The sequence below is a fragment of the Coenobita brevimanus genome, chromosome 43 (genome assembly GCF_032717465.1).
Source record: "Coenobita brevimanus isolate Jiangsu-jjx chromosome 43, ASM3271746v2, whole genome shotgun sequence".
Classification (NCBI taxonomy): domain Eukaryota; kingdom Metazoa; phylum Arthropoda; class Malacostraca; order Decapoda; family Coenobitidae; genus Coenobita; species Coenobita brevimanus.
The window spans coordinates 6,864,803-6,886,450 of NC_136996.1; the positions used below are offsets into that span (position 1 = coordinate 6,864,803).

Genomic DNA, 21,648 nt, shown 5'->3' on the forward strand with positions numbered 1-21,648 from the left:
GGAGCTACGTAGGGCAGTCATTATCTATTCAGCCCCGTATTGTCGTTGGATTTGCATATTTCGTAACACCTCTTCCTCAGCTGTTTATTTTGCTCATTATGCCATTCTCTTTGTTACTGAGGCAAACTATGTCCCTCTTAAACAGATATGAATTACACAAAAGAGAATACTGAGTTGTAATGTGAAAAATATATCGCTTAGGAGGAAGTGCTACGAAGTCTCCTCAAACAACGAGTTCGCGGTCCTATAAAGAGACTCATTTATTTTTCTTCTCCATAACTTGGTCGAGATTATCTTCATTTCCCGATTTACTTCAAGTATTTCAATAGCATATCAAGATAGCATTACGGGTTTACCTCCATTCTATAGTATTTGTTCTTGCCTAGGATCATAATATTATCTGGTGTTAATATTATTCTAGTGTTAATTTATTGTTGCGCCTCAGCATTCAAGATGGAAAGATACAATTTACTGGCCAATTAAAGTGAAAAAAGTATAATATTTATGCTATTTGTATGATGAGCCTCCCTTCAGCAATACACTTCGACCATTTTTCTTGGTATACGTATCGCTTCTTCTCCTTGTGACCTTTCTTGGAAGGGTCATATTGATTTTTTCTTGCTAAATCTGCTTCTAAGAGGATGGATGTGATGAGCCGACTCCGTGCTTTCTCTTTCCCATTATCTGTTGACGACACTACTAATTACAGCTCTTCCCATCCCAGACGATTTTATTTGACTTAGGAAAGGTCTCGTGTGGTGCAAGGATTAGAAATAAACTCCATTCATCACTTCGGAAAGATGATATTTCTAATAATTGTCACCCTCAGACGATTTTTTATAAAGCTTAGAACAGACACCTCACAGTGAAAAACTTGTTCACTGTATATGGACCTAACTTTAGAAAGGGCTAAATGTAATGGGCTGATTATAAGGGGCCAACTCTCTAAGGGTCCTACTGTCAATGAGGCCGACTCCGTAAGGGGCCGGCTCTAGAAGGGGCCGGTTCTAAAAAGGGCAAATTCTAAAAAGGGCAGACTCTAGAACAGATTCCAAGGGACTGACTATGGGGCTGATTCTCAGCTGCTAATTTTATAAAGGGCGGCTCGGCAGGGAAGTTATTCGCCACTATGTGAGATACGTTTCCTGTGCGAGAGAAGGGTAGGGGACAAACTTAATACCAATACTCTGCATGTGCATACCCTCCGATTATAGGCGGGCAAACATGAAACACCTTTTTAATTCCTTCAAACAGATGTCGTAGTTTTCGTTTCATTTTTTCTACAACCTGACTGTTTTACGCGGCTTTAGGCATACCTCATATAGCAGAGGAGTTGGATGGATATTGTTCCAATCCCTTCGCTGCGAGAAGATTCCTCAAAGTAAGCTGGAACTGAATGGATGTAGCAAACAATAGGTAAATGCGACGTCCCCTAGCTGAATGAGTTATGAAAGAGTCAATCGGCATCTCGGTCTCTTATATACTGTAGACAACTGACCAGCTCTGAAACTCTTCTTCATTGTACACAAATCCTCTTGCCTACAAACACACAATTTTTGAAACACAATGTGTCCAGGTGTCTCGAAATAATAGGATCTTGAGCTTCATTTCATTTTTTATTTTTCACCCGAGAGGATGATTGTTAGGCATTAAGTCTCTTTAATCTCTTTTAATGGCAGAATAAATAAGAACTTAACTCTCTCTTTTCCCGGACTCAGTAGCCAGCCACAACCGTATCGCTCCTGTCCACGTGACATTGTCTACAGAAATGCAAGTAGCCCTTGCTCTCGCTCTCCCTCTCCCTCCTCCTCCCCCCCCAATCTCTCTCTCTCTCTCTCTCTCTCTCTCTCTCTCTCTCTCTCTCTCTCTCTCTCTCTCTCTCTCTCTCTCTCTCTCTCTCTCTCTCTCTCTCTCTCTCTCTCTCTCTCTCTATCAGTAGCTAAAGGAACTTAAAACCATATCAACATTATTTAACGACCCGTTCTAAGCACTAAAGCAACGTCTGCATACACCAAATAGGTCTCAGTTACTAAACGCTTTTTATCTTAACTTGGCCCAGCTTTTCGTCCTTTGCTTATTCCTAGTAATTCAGCGACAGAAAATAATAATGTTACGGCTCTGCATCCCTTCCATAAAGCTTTTCCATGACTAGTATCATATTCTAGTACTAATCCCATCTTACAGTTCAGCATTCAAGACGGAGAGAAGGTAACTGTAGGCCATAATTAGTCAACAGCTCATACATTAATGTTATCCCTAAATGCTTGAGAGCTGGCCGGCCGGAGATCCAGAGATTGGCTGAACATGGACCACATTGATTCATCTACCTGGTTACTCACCTTAAAAAAAAAAAAAAAAAAAAAAAAAGTGACCAACACCAGCAACACCTTCAAGAATGTTGACCATTTCCTTGCACAATATGCACAATTCATAGCATAACTGTTGATATAATTATTTCATTATCTACAGGCTACTGAAATGAACGGGCTTTCCATACGTTTAGACGAATAAAATCGTCTGGGGTCAGCCAGTGTGTGTATATATATACTGTAGACTGTATATACAGTATATATATATATATATATATATATATATATATATATATATATATATATATATATACTGTATATAACATACTGATTTAGGTAACTCTCTCTATCTCTCTCTCCCCATGACAACCAACACTGGTTGGATGAACTTTTTTTTCATACCTCTGGGATTTCCAGCAAGGTCTCGGACGTACTGGGGTGGAGCCAGCTGTTACCTTCCACCAGTCCCCCTCCCTCCCTCTATCTCTCCACTCTCTCTACCTACCTCCCCCCATCTCTCCACTTCTCCCTCTCACCACTTTCCCTCCCTGTCTCCCTCCACTTTCTCTCCCTCACTGCACTCTTTTCCTCTCTTCAATCTTCTTTCATACTCCCATCCAGTTATCCACTCATCCTTTACTCTCTCCCTTCTTCCCTCTCTCACCTTTATCTACCTGTTTTCTCCCACTATACTACTTCATACCTCCATCCATTCATTCATCCACTCCTTTTCACTTGTCCGCACTCTGTCTACGTGTTTTTAGTTCTCCATCTTGTATCTCCTTGTATCTATTCCTTTTTACTGTTCCTATCTTCTCCCTCTTTGTGTGTATGTGTGTGTGTGTGTCTGTGTGTGTGTGTGTGTAAACGTCTATATGTAAGCGCTATGTTACTTTTCGAAGGCACTTAACAATATTAGTTTTGTACTCTCATTTCTCTGCTTCTGGATCCCTCACACTCCATGCATGTGGGAACAGGGATTAAAGTGATGAAGATGATTGCTTTACTGTACCTAATTTCTGACTTGTTAATCTCTTCCTCTCTGGGCCTTTCCCTTCCCGAGCTTGTTATCTTGACTTCTCTCTCTCTCTCTCTCTCTCTCTCTCTCTCTCTCTCTCTCTCTCTCTCTCTCTGTATATATCCACGGTATTGAGAGAGAAAGAGAGAGAGAGAGAGAGAAATATATATATATATATATATATATATATATATATATATATATATCGACTTGTCCTCTCTCTCTCTCTCTCTCTCTCTCTCTCTGTATATATATATATATATATATATATATATATATATATATATATATATATATATATATATATATATATATATATATATATATATATATATATATATATATATATATATATATATATATATATATATATATATATATATATATATATGTAACCATAGTACAGTATAGAGATATCCGATCTCAAACCCAGACATGCATACAGCAAGTGTAAATGCGGCATGATAAATTAGAACGCTACCACTCTTGCATCTTAACCTAGAATGCTAAGTTAAATGGTCTGAACTCTCTCTCTCTCTCTCTCTCTCTCTCTCTCTCTCTCTCTCTCTCTCTCTCTCTCCAGTCAAGGCTGCTGCCATTTGTAACCGTTTTTTTTTTTTTTTTTTTTTTTTTTTTTTTTGCCTATCGACCATTGAGGCCGAAGCCTCTGGTCATTAAGGCAAATATATATATATGTATATATATTGACACATATATACATATATATACAAACATATATATATACATACATACATACATACACACATCCATGCATATGAACATACACACTTTATAACAGCGATAAACAAGCGAGGATTTTATAGGAAACCTGCAGGCCACGATACTTCCCTCGCTGCCACAAAAACTAGTCCCTGGAACCACCTGACGTATCCCTCCGCCATTACCTCTGCTGCTCGCCCATGATGCCTGTGTTGTTGTTTATATGGCCATTCGCTTCTGTATTTATCCCTTCAGTCTAATTACGTAATTTCTTAGTATACCGTGCTCTTGCTGTCATCAGGCATGCTTTCTTGCTGTATTGTTAACACCAGATAATTTTTGTGCAGTTTAGGACATAGCTATATTCCTTTCACCTTAACTTGGCTCGGCTTTTCGTTGCTTTTGCATTGTGCTTCATGTGGCTCCATCTCAGAATAGGACAATACTGCTGATCGAAATTTTACACACAGCACTTCTTGACTGGCATCATTATCCAGTGTTAATCTATTGCTACAACTCAGCACAGATGGGGAGATGGCACTTTTAGGCCACGTTAGCGTCACCAACGACAGTAGTGAGTGGTGCAATGAAGGTCCTATCTAACCCCTCCAGTTCGACAAGTCTCTCCAAAGGAAGTCGCCGAACTGAGGGGTTACCCTGGCTACCTCCATGTTATTGTATTTAGCTAAAAATTTATTTTTTGAACTGGAGGGTTCATATACAACCTTCACAGACCCATTTACCACCAAGGGCTCTCCCATTGTAAATATAATTGTCTGGTAATGGGAGGAAAAAACTACAAGGTACGTAATCGTGAAGAAGTTGTGAATGCATGGTAGCTTAAACGATGTAATGTGAAGGGATTCAAATCTTTTCTTGTTGTCACTTTTCTGGATCCTCGACGGTATTTCCCCGTCCAAACAACTGATTTAATACTACCTGCGTCGCTCCTCAGCTCTCTCTCTCTCTCTCTCTCTCTCTCTCTCTCTCCCTACCATATCCTTTCTTTCTCTCCCTCCCTTCCATAACCTTTCTCTCTCCCTTCAATACTCTTTTTCTCTCCCTCCATACCCACTCTTTCTCTCCCACCCTCTCAATACCTTCTTTTTCTCTCTCCCTCCCATCCTTCTCCCTCCTCTGTGTGTCCAGAATCTCTTTTTATCTCTCTCTTCCCTCATCTCCCCTCCTCGACCTATCGTGTTCCCTTTCCTCCCTCACTCGCTCTCTTCCTACACTCCCTTCTTCCCCCTCTTCCTCCACTCCCTCTCCCATTTCTGTGTTTCCTATAATTCTTTACAACTCCGTCCTCTTCAGTCTCTCCCCCTCCTCCTCACTCATTATACCATCCTTCCCTTCACCCTTCCTCCGCTTTCTCCTATATTTCCTTAGTTTCCTCCAGCCTCTATCTCTCCTCCTCTACCTCTCCCGTTCCCCTTCCTAACTCCCATCAATAACATGCCCCTCCTCCTCCCTCGTGTGTCTTTTTTTTTTTTTCTCCCTATTATTATCCTTTTCTCCTACCTCCTCCACCTTCGTACTCCTTAACCCCTCTCTCTCTCTCTCTCTCTCTCTCTCTCTCCAGTGCAATTGAGGACCTGGATGTAGAGTCAGTTGTTGCGTGTTGTATTCTAGGAAGACAGAGCAAAAACTGACTGCCTTAATGCCTCGTGCACTCTCTCTCTCTCTCTCTCTCCTCAAACTCTTATATCCTTCCTACTCATCCTCTGCCATTGCCTACCTCCCGGATTTCATAATTCTCTTCCCCATCTCTTTCTCTCTCTCTCTCTCTCTCTCTCTCTCTCTCTCTCTCTCTCTCTCTCTCTCTTGCCTGCTCGTACGTAGAACTGAACTAGGAACCTGAAAAGTAAATTCGACGGCTGTGCATCATAATCTGGTGGAACTTTTCGCAACTTCCATCTTACCCTGTCCTCCAGCCTTATTCTCTACTTTTTTCTTCCCCTCCTCCCTTATTTCACCCTCTTAAATGCTCTTCCTTTCCTTATTATCTACCTTTTTCTTACTCTTCCCTACTTCACCCTCTCAAATCCTCTTCCTTTCCTTATCTAAATCTCCCTCTCGTCATGCGTTCACCCTTTGTCTTCATATTTACCTGCATCCTCATTCTTCTTTCATTACATTTCCATGCAAATTATAATCATTTTAATATGGGGCCTCAGAATATATGGTGCATTTTCCTCATCATTTGTGTATTGCATAATATTTCTTTCGTTAGTAATTTTTTTTGTATTTTACGTCAGCGGGACAAGTAACAGGATGCACTCGTGGCCATTTTGTGTCGGATCACCTTGAGGGGGAATCAGCTGTTGCTTTATGTTAGCGTTTATCTGCTGCCTGTTTATTCCTAGGCACATCTGGATATTCAGTTTGTTCATGTCTGTCACCCCTATTCCAGTCTGTTCTCGACGTCAGTAGTTTAATAGTTTAGCATCCCGATCATCACGAGGAACGTAAGAGAAGTGGGGTTTGCATGCATTATAGGAGACCTTGAAGAGGCCCATGAAAATGATAAAATTTTAAGGACTAAGGGCTAGGATGACCAGGTGGTGTGTGACTAATTAGGGCGATCAAGCTCATAACTGCCTCGCCCTGGTGATTTTATTTAGTAGCGAAAGTTAACGTACTGAAAGCATCGAAGGCAATCCCTCTGCCCCCTGTACTGCAATGGTTGAATAGGTACCAGGTACTTATTCTGGCTGGCTCCTGATGAAATTAACTCCCGAGAGAGACTTTAGAAACCATTTCTTCGGAAGAAAGTGCAATACTAAAGCGTCTTTATCCTAACCCGCCTAAGTTGCCAAAACTCTCTCGCTCACTTGATAACTCCTAGGGTCATTTTGAATAATAACAAACCGGATTCATTCCTATCTCATATCAAAGGCTTCTCAATTTTCATGCACCAAGACTCACAGTTCATGCAGTGAGAGTTGCCCAGTAGCCCAGTTACGTCAGGTATATCATAACTAAGACTCTTCAGATTTTATGCAACCACAACTCACTATTCAACTTTCGGGAGTGGCCGAGTTCCGAAAAATAAAAACAAACGGACTATCCACAAGACTCAGCTACTCTCTCACGCCACCTCCTTAACGTGGTGTGTCATTTTGGCATCAGGGACATCGTAGCACTTCATAGTGATATAATGTGCAGGCTTCTCACTAGTAATCCTCTTTCATGCTAATGATTCAAATACGTTAGCGATATTAGAAAAGTAACAATAACAAAACAGGCTATAAAGGTAAAATATGCGAAGTAAATCGGTAAGGAAAAGGTGCTACGAAGTCTCTCATGCCAACTAGTGTATATGTGCTCTTAAGAAGATATCACACTAGCTCCTTGTCCCTCCGGCAGGTATCATTCCTGGTGCAGGTTCCCTGGAACCAGGGACAGACAATATCACACTCCAATATGTCTTGTGCCTTCAATGCTTGACAAAAGAGGCGATCAAGGTCATGTTTGCGAGTGACGTCTTTACCCTCCCGTTCACTGTAGAAGTTGCTTAGCTTGGACAAACGATCCCACAGCACTTATTCTTTGCTCTTATTTCCTAATGTACGATTCTCCTCAAACTCGGCGATAAAAGACTTAGGCTTCCGTGTCAAAGACATCTGACGGCTGTCTGGCATAAAAAAAAAAAAAAAAAATGAGTAAACGTACACTGTACTGTTCTTTTCTCAGTGGAACGCTGGGCAGTTTAGATGACGCCACCTAGTAAATAACTTAAGAAAGTATTCCATGATGAGACTACCGTATCAAGTTTTCAAATATTAAGAAACGACACAACCCAAATGCTTATACTTCTCTCATCAGACTCAGTCGAGAAAAAGAAGACGCGTATCGCTTTCCGACGTAAACAATGTCCCTGGTTTCCCTGGCTTCCCAGGCAGGAATCCCAAGACTCGACCCAAGTATGTCGAGCTCTACCTCCACAGAACACAGGCTTGAAACGCGATCCTTGGTGAAATTACTCTCTCTTTTCCGAGACAAAACTGATGCCAGGGCTCAGTGTGATAGCTCCTTTTGTCTTTTCCACCAGCTGTACACCCCTCTCCCTCTTGAATTATGTAGCTCCTCCCCTTGGACAATCCCAGTTGCATTTTCCTCCTACCATCTCCTTAATCCCATCTTCCTCGTGTTTTCCCATAAGCATCCTCCTCAACATCTTACATAAAGCTGAGACATCTAGGTTTTTCCAGCACTCCCACTTACTCTTCCTAAGGCGTTTTCTTACGGTTCTTGGCATGAAGTTTTCTTCTTGGTGTTATATCATGGGACAAACTAGGGGGTGATGGTAAGAGGTTATGTGGTTAGATATGGTGTGGTATGAATCTGGTTTGAAAGCTTGGATTGGATGGAAGAAATGTTGGAGATGTGGAAAGGTTTATTTTTTGTTACTTTACCATTACTCAAATAATACTGATTTTAATATCTTCACTGCATCGTCGTCGTCGTCGTCGTCGTCATACTAATCCTATTTCTCACTAATATATAAGGTGGCAGGGACCCAAAACAGGAGAAATGCACGAACGTGGAATAACCATCAACAGAGTGCCCTGTGAAAAGGACCACGCATCCATTCACTCATCATTCAAGCCTTAAGTGGTCAAAATAATGCTCCTTCATAATATATGGTTCATACTGATTGTGGAATAAGCTCACTGCCATAAACTATCAAGTTAATAAGGGGTTGCAACGACAGCCATATCCACATCACCCCCACACACATCATTCATCCATCAATTTCTATCCTTCAGCAATTTTTATTTAAAAATCCATGATTCATTTATTTACACATACACATACCATATTCATCCATCATACTCATCGTCATCCATGTCTCCCTTTACCCTCAAAGTGATTCATATAATATGCCCTTTTAACTAACATTTATATTCATTCTTTCGGTGTGGCCATATCATCTAAGCACAGCTTTTCTACTCTTTTGATTATCAGTTTTCCTCGCACAACATTTCATGTCTCTGCATTCTTATCCAGTTTACGCAACCCACATAATTATATTCCTTAACAGTCCCATTTCTATTGCTCTCAGTCTTGATTTTCTATGTTCTAATCCAAAGTTTCACACCTATAAGTTAATGTGATCACTAACAATCATGCAGCTCTCTTGCACCATTTATACCCTGATATCAAGGCCATCGTAGCGCTGGCGACCTTACGTCCCTGGGTCACATTTCTCTTTTTCCGTTACACAGGTATCTCTATTTACTATCACTGCATCAAGGTACTTAAGCTCGTGCACCACTCACAATCTATTCACATATTACACGGAATCAGTTCCATACTTAACAACCATGATTTTATTCTTATCCCCATTTACGTTCAGACATCACCGCTCACCCATTCACAAAACTCTGAAATAGTCTGCAAAGATTTCGTTCAATATTAGCAAACTACACAGCAATATTTCCTGCAAATATCAGAAACAAAATGACTGACCTCTCACACTGCATCCCCAACTTCACTTCTGTCTCCACAACTATTTTTTGACTTCTCCCAAAGCATCATACATAACTAAACAATCACAAGGACATCACACTCCACTGCCTCACTCCATATTAACATTAAACCACGCTCTCACACATCCATCTACTATTAGGAAATGCTTCACACTCATTATAAGCTCTCTGTACAATAACAAGCAGTCTATCTTCCAACAACACTTGTAATCTCTCCTGTTTGCTGTATCATATAGCCTTTCCAGATCCTTGAGTGCCACAGTTATCTTTCAGGCCTTCTCACATATGTTCTCTGCTATCTACCTCAAAATGTCCTTCCTTTTATGCGTTTTTTACTCCAACTTGGCCTAAAATTGCCATCTCTCCACCTTCAATACTGAGCAGCAACAATAGACACAATACGAAACGATGCTAGTCACGAAAAAAGTGAAATGGAGGGGACGTAGAGCCATAACGTTGTCTTTTTTCTGCAACTAAGCTTCGTGAAATAAGCCGGAAAAGGACGAAAATCTTGGCGAGGTTGAAGTGAAAGCAGTAAGGTTGCCTCGCTGAAACAGGGAATTCATGGATAACATTATTTTTTCCCAGTATCGATATTAACCTGATATACGAGTACTTACAGACGCGTTTCATTAATCGAAAATATATCCATTTGACTGTGATCTCTCCGCAAATATGCATGGAATCAACGCCCACTCATAAGTATATCACTCTTCTACATATGGCCTAACGAAATATATATATATAGTTCTCTCTCTCTCTCTCTCTCTCAATCTCTCTCTCTCTCTCTCTCTCTCTCTCTCTCTCTCTCTCTCCGCCAAGGTCAGGTGAGGCGGAAAGGAAGTTCCTGTGTAACAGAGGAGCGCGTCCCAGGAATGAGTGCCGTGTTCGTCCTTTTCACCTAAATTTCCCTTACCTTTGCACCAGTATCCGCTTTCCCTGCTCTGTGTAGCGTTTCTTCCTACTTTCCCTTCTTTATTGCTTTTCATCATATTTTCCCTCTTGTTTACTTCTCTTTCTACTTTCCTCACTTTGTTACTTTTCTTTCTACTTTCCCCTCTTTATTACTTATCTTTCTACTTCTCCTTTTTACTACTTTCTTCCTACTTTCCCCTCTTTGTTACGTTTCTTTCTACTTTCCCTTCCTTATTTCTTTTCCTCTTAGTTTTCTCATCCTTTTCCGCAAGTTTCCTCGAACAGGCCATATTTCCACTTCCTTTACCGCTTTTTGTGGCAGTTTTCCTTAATATCAACTTGCCCCTTCATTTAGGACTGATTTTCTTGGCTAATTTCTTTCTTTTCTTTTCCTCCTGCATGTCCTCTTGCTGTTCCTTTTCCTTATTTTATTTCCCTGCACATTTTTCTTTCTAAATTCTGATACTGTCCATTTATGAGCTCCTCCTGCTTTTTATAATCTCTCCGTTCTTTTCCTTTAATATGTTTTCCTCTCTTGTTCCTTTTTCGTTTCGTTATTCAAGTTCAGTCCACATTTTCGCCCCTTCAACTTACGCTTTCTTGTCTTGTCTTCATTCTTTTCCTTCTGTCTTTTTTTCCTATCTTTATCTCTTATCTTTTTCTCCTGTCATTACCTCCTATCTTTTTTCCTGTCTTTTTCTCCTATCTTTACCTCCTATCTTTTCCTCCTGTCTGTTCCTCCTGTCTTTTCTCCTATCTTTTTCTCCTATTATTCCCACTCTGTTCCTCTTCTTCCTCCATCTTTCTCGCCTTTACTTCCTCCAGTAGCTCCCTTCCCCCTACTTTCCCTCCCAAACTACTTTCCATTCCTCCCTTTCTTCCTCCTCCGCCTCCCTCTCCTCGTCCTACTCCTCCTTCCCCTCTTTCCTTCCTCCTCCTCCCCCTCTTTCCTTCCTCCTCCTCCTCCTCTTCCCTTCTTCCTCCTCCTCTTCAAATTCTTCCACCTCCACTCTTCTTATACGCTGATTCATGTTATTTGTTTATTGAAGCCTTAGTATTTGCACTCACATTTTTTTTCTTTTCCTACTTCACTGTTTCTTTTGTCGTCCCGAGAGAGAGAGAGAGAGAGAGAGAGAGAGAGAGAGAGAGAGAGAGAGAGAGAGAGAGAGAGAGAGAGAGAGATGGGGAGAACGCGCATGTACAGACACATATAACAAGAAAGCACTCAAAGAGCGCATACCTGCGCAGTGCCAGTGCCATTAAAAAGGATCCGGGTCCAGATCCGTGGAGATACTGTGTGCAATACATGGGATCCGGATCCGTCCTAAAATTTAATCAATTGTTCCTTGACCCATGGCTTACTCTTCCACAAAATTTCATTGAAACTCACAGAGAACATTTGGAGATATTGTGCGGGAAACATAGGATCCGGATCCATTCCGGATCCGCCCCAAAATTTAATTATTTCCTTCTTGACCCGTCGCCCACCCTTCCACAAAATTTAATTGAAATTCAAGGAGAACTTTTGGAGATATTGTGCGGTTGGATCCGGATCCGCCCCCCAAATTAATCCATTTTTCTTTGGCCCATGGCCCACCCTTCCACACAATTTCATTGAAGTTCATTGGGAACTTCTGGAGATATCCCGTGGACAGACAAACAGACAGACATAGGTGAATGCATAACCTTCTCCAACTTCATTGGCGGAGGTTGAGAGAGAGAGAGAGAGAGAGAGAGAGAGAATGAATGAATTTGGTATTTCGAAATTTTGATTCACAGTGCTGTTTGTTCTATTTCATTAACCCTCTCACGGTCAGGATAATTCTAGCGTTATATTTCAGCTATTGCCAAAGGAGTTTATTTCATCTGATAGTGTAATGTAAAGCAGATATTATCTATACACTGATATATAATTCACAAAAGTAAATAGGTATGGCATAGTTTGAGTTGTCAGAACCTCCAGGTAAATCATAAATAGGAAAACATATAATTCAGGCCATATTCTATCGAAAATATGGACAACACACACACACACACACACACACACACACACACACACACACACACACACACACACACACACACACACACACACACACACACACAAAGATAAAGTTCACTTACAAGGGAAACTGTCTGGGAAACAAGAACGAGGCCAAGGCTTATACGAAGATATATTGAGAAGAAAAGGAAAAAAAAATGGGAGAGAGAGAGAGAGAGAGAGAGAGAGAGAGAGAGAGAATATGCGCAATACACCATTCTATAAAACATTTACGAAACTCTAGATTTACTTTTTTTTTTCTTCTAAACAATTCCCTCATACTTAGTTTTGACAATACATGTTTCTATCTGTCATTATATGCCACAGTTTTAACATGAAAATTTCCAGTAATGTGGCTAATATTCTTTGTTCACATATGACTGCTCAGTGTAGGCCTGGGGTAGAAACGTCCCAGTGAGTTCTTTACAGCACAATATGCAGATAGATAGATAGATAGATAGAAGAACAAACAGCCACAGAACGAATATCAGCTGCACTTTATATCAGAGCAAGAAGTAATCATTCACTCACAAATAGATAGCTTCACACACTATACACGTCTGCAGCATTTATCATCATGGTGGTTATAGCAGAGGATCCACGTTCGTCTCTATCCTCACCCCCCCCCTTCCCCTACTCCTCCCCCTTCCCCTCTTCCTCCCCCACCCCTCCCATATCCCCCTTCCCCTCCCAAATCCCCCTCCCCCTCCCCCTCAGGCAATGGTAAGCAGTAGGAACTTGACTGGCCATTCACGAAGCCTGCATGACGTATACCTCACTCCCTTGAATCCCAGTTAGGCTACGTGACTGTTGCTTTTATTCTTGCTGCTGTCTGACGGTCATATAATGCCTCTCGTAATGAAGAGGTTTGTTAAGGCTATATCTAACCCCTACAGTTCGAAAATATCTATCCTAAGCCGAAAAAAAGTCGTCAGAAAATGGCAAATGTGAAAATGTTTCCAGACTCATTGGAATCATACACACACACACACACACACACACACACACACACACACACACACACACACACACACACACACACACACACACACACACACACACAAACACTAAACACCTGCTATTATGACATATAGAGGCTGCATTGATCCCCTCCCCAAATACCACATAACATTTACAGTAGATATAGGTCATAATCACATACGTGTGTATTAAACGACTCTAAAAAATATAGGCAAGCATACCTAACGAGGACACTTTCTTCTTACATTCAGTTTGGACACTCGCCATTAAACTTGGCCAGACCTGATATTAACTTTCACTACGTTCACAGATTACTAAACATAAATTCTACATACATATACTAGATCAAGTGCCTTTAAGATTTTATATGTAACGTCAAGGTATAATGTAAAAACTCCGGAAGGTGTTTAGAGACAGGAAACTCTTTGATACACGACTTAAGTGACTGGCACTCGACCTTAAAAGTATGACATCTGTACATTGGACGACATTTTAGAACATATTTTCCTGGAACTTATTATGAACTGCTTGTCTGCTGTTTTTATAAGTACAGCCTTACGTGGAAATTTTAAACTGTATAGTATACACTATCCATTCAAAAACATTTGCTTGGGGGGGGGGGAAACGCTCATTATGAGACAATCGATCACCCGCAACAGGTAAATTTTTCATCAGGCGTACGTATTACGGAAAAAGCAAACCTGAATCCGGTCTGGAACTCAAATATTTAACCATGTAAGCACCACAAAAAAGGAAAAACACATGGGAAACCCGGCCATTTGAGCCAAACCGCAGACATCCAGGATAAACTGAGCCCTCCTGTCATCATCCTTACTTCCTTCCCGACCGCCCTACACCGCACATGACATCACCCAGGAACTAATGACGCCGCGTGACCGTGAATGGAGGAGCCTCGAGGATACAAATGATATGTGACGGCGAAATGGCCGGCCAAGCGAGTAAATGTCTGAGGTGCTGAGAATTGGTCAGTTTTTTCTATACCACGATTTAGGTTGCGGCTGATTAGGTTTGGATGGGCTAGCTTTCTTTAGGTAAGATTAAGGAGGATTGGTTAACCTGCTGGAGCTAGATTAGGTAAGGGTGGTTATGTTAGGCTGGGTTAGTCTGTCATTGCTAGTTATTGTAGATTGGTAGCGTTAGGTTAGGCTGTTAGTGGTTAGGTCAGGTTATTGTGTTAGGGTTAGGTTAGGCAACGTCAAAACTGTTAAATGGGAGCCTTCCTTCTTTCCTATCCTTGCCTTTGACAGGTGCCTCGAAAGGACCAGTAGGTCTGTTGCTGCCTGTTTTCCTTTGTACGCCTGTGTAATGGTTTTTCAGTTAAGAATTGTCGTTTAACGAGGTACAGTGAGAGCGATCATCGTGGAAGAAGAAAACAACCCACAATGTCAGAAGAGCTAACCGTATGGAAAAATTCTGTAGGGAAAGAATTAATACTACTGATAATGGAAATCGCACAGAAGTATTAAGTATTTCGCGGGCTATGATGTAATGAACATCCTCTACAAGATATTAAGAGCGAAAGAGGTATGTGAAAGGTATACATGACCACAGTTCTAAAGCCTAGGAGGAAAAAAGGTGCTATTCCAGTAAATGCGCAGTATAGGCAAGTATTATGCTGGTGATGACGCAATTCACGACATCCTTCGCATGATCTGAACATTCTCTCTCTCTCATATATATATATATATATATATATATATATATATATATATATATATATATATATATATATATATATATATATATATATAAAACCGTCAGAGATAAAAATAACTAAATATGTGACCGTCAAATGATAGTCAAGGGTAAGCAGAACAATCGATGTGAAAAAAAAAAAAAAAAAACGCACAGTAGTAAATATCTGACTGGTTATGATGCAATTTACGACATCCTCTGCAAGATTTGGACATAAGGAAAGTCACAGGAAACAATATATTCCGGTACTTCTTGATACTGATCGTGGGAGCCGACAATTGAGCACGATATTCCATGATTATGCTAGCTTTTCTTTCTTCTCTTTTTTTATGCATCTTATTCTGGAATTTTTTTTGTGCAAAGAAGAAGGAACCAAAGGCCAGAAGTTGGCAAGGTTGTTCCCCGAAGAAAAAATGTAAAAACAAAAGACAGCCAAATTCTAGATCCGTTCGTTTCGAGATGCCTGGGCACACTGTGTTTAAAAGATTGATGGTCATAGACAGTAAGAAAGACAGAGGAAAAAAGTTCCAGAGTCCGTTCCCGAGGCCCAGCAGGTCCTTCTGAGCGCAACCAATTGGCATTACAAACCTTCACATGTCAACGCTTGGTCACCAATATCCATCTCCCATATTAAACACATGCTGGGCCTGTCACACTCGAGTTTAGCAGCAGTATTAGCGAGGCTGCTTTCATGACCTGTCTGTGGGTCTTGTGAATGATCAGTTAAGACTTTTAATTGAATTCACCTCTCCAAACTGTTCCCTGCCCCAGCCTGGGATGGCTCTCGCGTCCTGTCAATCGCCAGTCCAGGACCCAAAATGATTACTCCTTAGCTCTAAGAAGAGACATCGTAGCACATCTTTATCGTTTATTTTGTATACTTTGTATTATTTCTTTCTTAGACATTAATTTTGCATATTGCACCTTTTGTATGTTATTCATTTCGTCTTAATACTGATATTGGTCGTATCAGTGAAAAACAAGAAAGTTATAAGGGTATAAAACGCAAAATAAATCACTGAAAATGAGGCGCTGGAAAACCTCCAAAGTAAAAAAAGGATACGGCCGAAACGTCTTTTAGAAATGTACGACTCAGAAGGCAACATCTTTACGATTAATATCCATACAGACATTATATGAGCATGTTAAGACAGAACGTAATCAGCACAATGCCTTTTTTTTCTTTTTCGTTTCTTGCCACGCCCCGAGATTGTTTTTATTTATTCAGGAAAGACTTTTCTAACTGGAAAGGTTACATGGTTTTTATTACCTCTCTCACGACCAGACGACTTCCTTAATTTATAACTAAGATCACCTATTATCGGGAAAAATGAGCTACAAAACTCGTCATCTTACTAAATTTGTTTAAAAAAAATGTTCTAAAACGCAGAACTTATTGGTCACATCCTTAACGCACAAACTCTAGGAGGAAGGAAAGCCTCTAATTTCTGATGCGCAATGAAAAACTGATCAGACTACATCTCACATTATAAAATTCGGTGGGTAACGGTGGAGAGGTTAGAGACAATTTTCATTATGAGCATCAGATATTATCGCTAGGTAAGCTTAGGATGTAGTTTTAAGAACTGAGTCTACTACACCTCAGAAGCCTCTAAATGACTCCAGATATTCTCACAAGATGGCGTAGCACCCAGTAACTGCAAACAGAACATTTTAAAATGGAGCACTGCCTTCTAAAACAGCCCCATATGCACTTCAAGAGCTCCCTCGCCCTTGATCATATCCTACTACGGTGAAAGATTTTCGGTAGTAAAATAATAGCAACTGCAGAAGGACCAGCAGCATTAGCTGACAACAAAAACAACAATGACGACCATGATGATGAATTATCATCATCACCACCATCATTATAATAATAATAATAATAATAATAATAAAGTATTCTAATACCTTATATTATATAGCAGTACAGCAATTTCCCCATCACTACTGTGGAGCCTCGCGTAAGTTGAACAAAATCATCTGGCGGCAGGGAAAAAAAAAATTATGCTGAGGTGGCAGCTCCCTCACTCAACTGACGTCAGTTCTTGATTTATTTTGGTTACTCTCAGAGGATATTATTCAGAAGTACCTCTCTGACTGAAGGGATTTAAAACAACTTCCATTAATCTCTTCACAAGGGTGACCAGTGCTGAAGAGGGACGCCTTCATGCAGTAGCACCGTTATAACTGGATGTTGAAGCTGCCCAGTTATACAAACGTCTCTCACCTACTTCCCTATTCCTCTGAAAGGAGGGTGATGGGCTCCAGGAGAGTGGCAACTTCAGCCTGCAGTCCACTGGGTTCACATACAGATGAATCTGTGGTTGCAACTACTACTACAACGGTGACGATTTCTGTATTCTTACCCCATCAAACTATTTTATTCAGTCTTGGCACTACTATGACGTTCTCTATTTATTTTTTCCTTTCTTGCCTCCAGATGATTTTGCTCAGCCTGGAAGAAACTTTTGTAACTGGAGGAGTTAGATATAGGGTCGCATTAAAGGATGCTTTGGGGCTTTCGTAATACATCCTCCTTAGTGACTGACGACTATGTAATGCGGTAATATGCAAAATACGAGGGTTTCCTTCCTTGGTTGAATACAATCTTCGTGATATAAAAGTAGCGAAAATAGACAGTTCATATTTCCCTTGGAACATGAGGCGTAGTAAATCAAAAGTATATGTGTGTGTGTGTGTGTGTTTTTTAAATCAACCATTTAAGACATACACAATGAGATATATATGCATCAAATTATTTCCAGTTCACCCTCTTTGTCCTACATCGCATTTTATATTTCATTCTTGCTATCTCCGGATGATCTTATTCAATTTCGAAAAGATCTATAGTGCAGAATCGGTTAATTAAGGACAAGTAACCAAACCAGTTCGAAATATGTCAACAAACGTTAGTAAAATCGTCTGAAGGTAGCGGCAATTATCTTAAAAGTGCGTCGTGGGATTAAAAGGGTTTAGGCCTCAGTATGAAAGGGTCGTAAGCACTCACACTGAAACGAGTCCCAGGATTGTGCAAGCAGGTAGGAAGGGCGACACCCGCTCACACATCCTCGCTTGGTCGCCTGCACTTCCGTTTATTTGTCTTTCTTCCATGCACCAACAATATAAATAACAAAAAACAACTAGGCCCTGGCGGAGGTGATCTGCACTTCTCAATATTCTCTCTCTCTCTCTGTCTCTGTCTCTCTCTCTCTCTCTCTCTCTCTCTCTCTCTCTCTTTACTTTTCCTCCGAATTTCAGTGCTCTTTTAATCCACTGAATCCAAAGTCATATTTTTCTTAATTCTTCCTTCCTGCACACATGTTTATAGAGATTCTGAGAGAAAATTCGGAAAGGAGAGGTAATAAAATTATAACCTACACAGTATTTACTATTTCACAGTGAGAGGCTTCCCCAAGGGCGAATCTCTCTCTCTCTCTCTCTCTCTCTCTCTCTCTCTCTCTCTCTGCACAAGCACCCCATGCACTAAAGTACCCTATACATCATATCTAGTTTGGGGGTGTATAGTCCTAAATATGGGATGTCCTATGACTGACAGAAGGACATTCTAGCCAGTCTCTCAATCTCCATTCCCTCCACGAGGACAAACCACCTGACACACTCAGGTGCATCCACATCAACACCAAAGCTCCTCACTACGGTACAATGTAGTAAATAAAAAAATAAATAAATACAGGAGGAAGCACTATACACTGAAATGTCTCTCCAAAGCAGAATAAAATTGCCTGTCAAAAGCAAAAGCTAACTTAAAAATTAAAGTCTTTTCATGGAAGAGGTTAATATGACGGCCTCCAAACAGGTTCATCAGTATAATGTACACAGGTATATTCTCGTGCTGGTGTGTCCACCTTTCCTTGGCCATGATCTCATTCTGGGTACCAAACACTCGCTTGGATTTACGTTGCATTCTATCGCTTATTCCATCTCGTGTTGAATAAAGGTTCTGAAAATGAATGCTGCTATAGTTAAGATATGGCGGAAAAGAGCAGAGGGGTGATGCCGCGACTGGTGTAACGTATTGCTATTGTTTTGTAAATCTGACTGAAACATATTTTTCAAAAATAGCCAGGCAGACATTACAAATATTCTAGGAATATCGTTTTTTCCGCTAGGAATATCGCTTCCTCATCCTTCCCTAGGGTGGGAAAGGAGGTCCGGATGATGATGATGATATCGTTTTTTTACAATAAATGCTAAAGATATGAGCCCCCAACAGAAAATTAATCAGCTTGTCACTAAGAAAGAGCATTTGAAAACGATTTTTTTTTTTCATTTTCACCTAAAAAAGTACTAGAAGAAAAATCAAACTAATATACGATTACGTTTCGTACCGTACCACATAAATCGTGTACTTTCCTGTATTAATGCATATACTGCTATCTGATAGGACCCAGGGAGGTAATTTCAGATTTTAAACACACACACACACACACACCGCTCGCTGGCGCAGTAGTAGCGTTCTCGCTTGCCATCTGGTAGGCGGGAGTTCGCGCCTCGCTCAGGTTGCGAAAAGTTTCACTGACGAAGTGGGTGGTTACTGTCCCCCTTGAGCAAGGGGACGGGTGTGTGCGTGTATGAAGGTCACAGCCTTGCCCTTAGATCGGACTATATGAGCTCTCAGCTCCCTTCCGGGAGGGTAAAAGCTGACGATCACGACCATCAAGTGATCCTGACCGACCCGGTGAATTACACACACACACAGAATGTATATGCTTTTGTCGAGGTTTCTTTTAGGGAACGTTTCCTTGACAGGACGTGGCGTTTATCTATCTATCTGTCTATCTATCTATCTATCTATCTATCGAGAGATTTGTGTGTGTGTGTGTGTGTGTGTGTGTGTGTGTGTGTGTGTGTGTGTGTGTGTGTGTGTGTGTGTGTGTGTGTGTGTGTGTCTGCTTTTAAGACTGATAATTATGAATATGCATGTTTCTCTACTTGTTATATTAAATCTTGATGCCACGCATACTGAAGGATACCTCGACAAAAGTATAAACATTGTGTGTGTGTGTGTGTGTGTGTGTGTGTGTGTGTGTGTGTGTGTGTGTGAAATATAGTCACTCTCCTTGCCCATTTACGAATAACTTTCAGTGGTAATAAAAAAAAAAAGTTACCACTGGAAACTTTATCTTGGCACAGCTTTTCATATTTCTTTATATTTTAACCCTTGTAATCAGTCATCACCATACTCACTGACAGCACATTATGTATATCCGACCAACATACTCTATGATGATATGGAGTGTCTCAGCTTAATTATTATTGTCAGACACTGAAAAATCACCCAAGAAATGTTCCAAGTAATGCGAGTAGTTTCATAATAACAAGAAAAAGCCATTCACTTTTATTGAATTTAACGTATGACGGTAGTTCGTTTCTATGCTGTAACACTCCGATGTCCAGTTTTTTCAGGTCATGACAACCAGTGTTATATTAGGTAAGGTCGAACAACTAGGTTAGGCTAAGGTTAATGTAGGCTGAGTAAAGCTGTGCATTCAGGCAACGTATTTCCAGCATATGTATTCCTTTAAGGCGTTTATCCCTCCCTTCGTTTCCGACACATATATTCCTTTAAGATATATTTCCCATCCTTCGATGACGTAATATTTTGTGTACTCTTGCTACCTCCAAACGATTTTCCTCGTCTTCGTGAAAACTTCAGGCAGGAAGAGACAGCCTTAATTAATCCTTTCACCACTAAGCGATCTTTTCAGAGGTGAATTAAACTGTCTACTGAGAGCATGATATGTCATAGGCTTTACAAGGGGCTAAATAACAAATGCACCATAAATAATACTGTCTACAACATCTTCAGTAAATTAATCTATTAAAACTGCTATTTTACTCAACTTTGCATAATCAAATTACCTTCTGTCGTTGTAAGGAGAATGGTAGGTAAGTAAAGGTAGGGGCGGTATCTTGGAAATCCCTGCACCGCCTTTTGTTGCGAGTTGAACAGGAGATAGAGGTGGTGGGGCCCCAAAACCCCGCCCTCACACACAACAGCACAACCTCCCCTTACGATAGCAGGAGAGACACTGACACCCTGACTCCCTTCAGGGCACTATGTTATGCTGGGTGAGTTTGTGCGTGCGTGTGTCGTCCAACTTCCACTTCGTTTAGGTAGCTCCCGTGTTTCATAATAACGTAGGATAATTTTAAACAAAGATAGTACTATATTTATACACCAATTGGGAACGATGGCAAATTTGGGGAAAAACTTTGGATTTTCCAGACACCTTCAAGATATTTGTTGTCGAAGCCACATAAACGGGGTTCAGGATGCAAGTAAGAAGGACGAAGCAACAGAATGAGGGAGAGGATGAGAGAGAGGGAGAGTTAGTGGGAAGGAGAAAAGAGAGTGGAGAGGTGGGAGTGGTGGAGGTGAAGTGTGTAGTGGGATGGAAAGAGAGAGAGAGAGAGAGGGGGGGAGGA

The 21,648-nt window shown here is 40.8% G+C and overlaps 1 protein-coding gene across 1 annotated transcript in view; it reads right to left on the reverse strand.

The window, feature by feature from the left end:
- The window catches only part of LOC145397745 (CLIP domain-containing serine protease B4-like), a 59,166-nt gene extending 37,931 nt beyond the window's left edge, over positions 1–21,235 (reverse strand). The window contains exon 1 of the mRNA XM_080270765.1: positions 21,082–21,235. The gene's annotated coding sequence lies outside the window, so the exon portion shown is untranslated. The remainder of the gene's footprint in view (positions 1–21,081) is intronic.
- Positions 21,236–21,648: the final 413 nt, after the last annotated feature.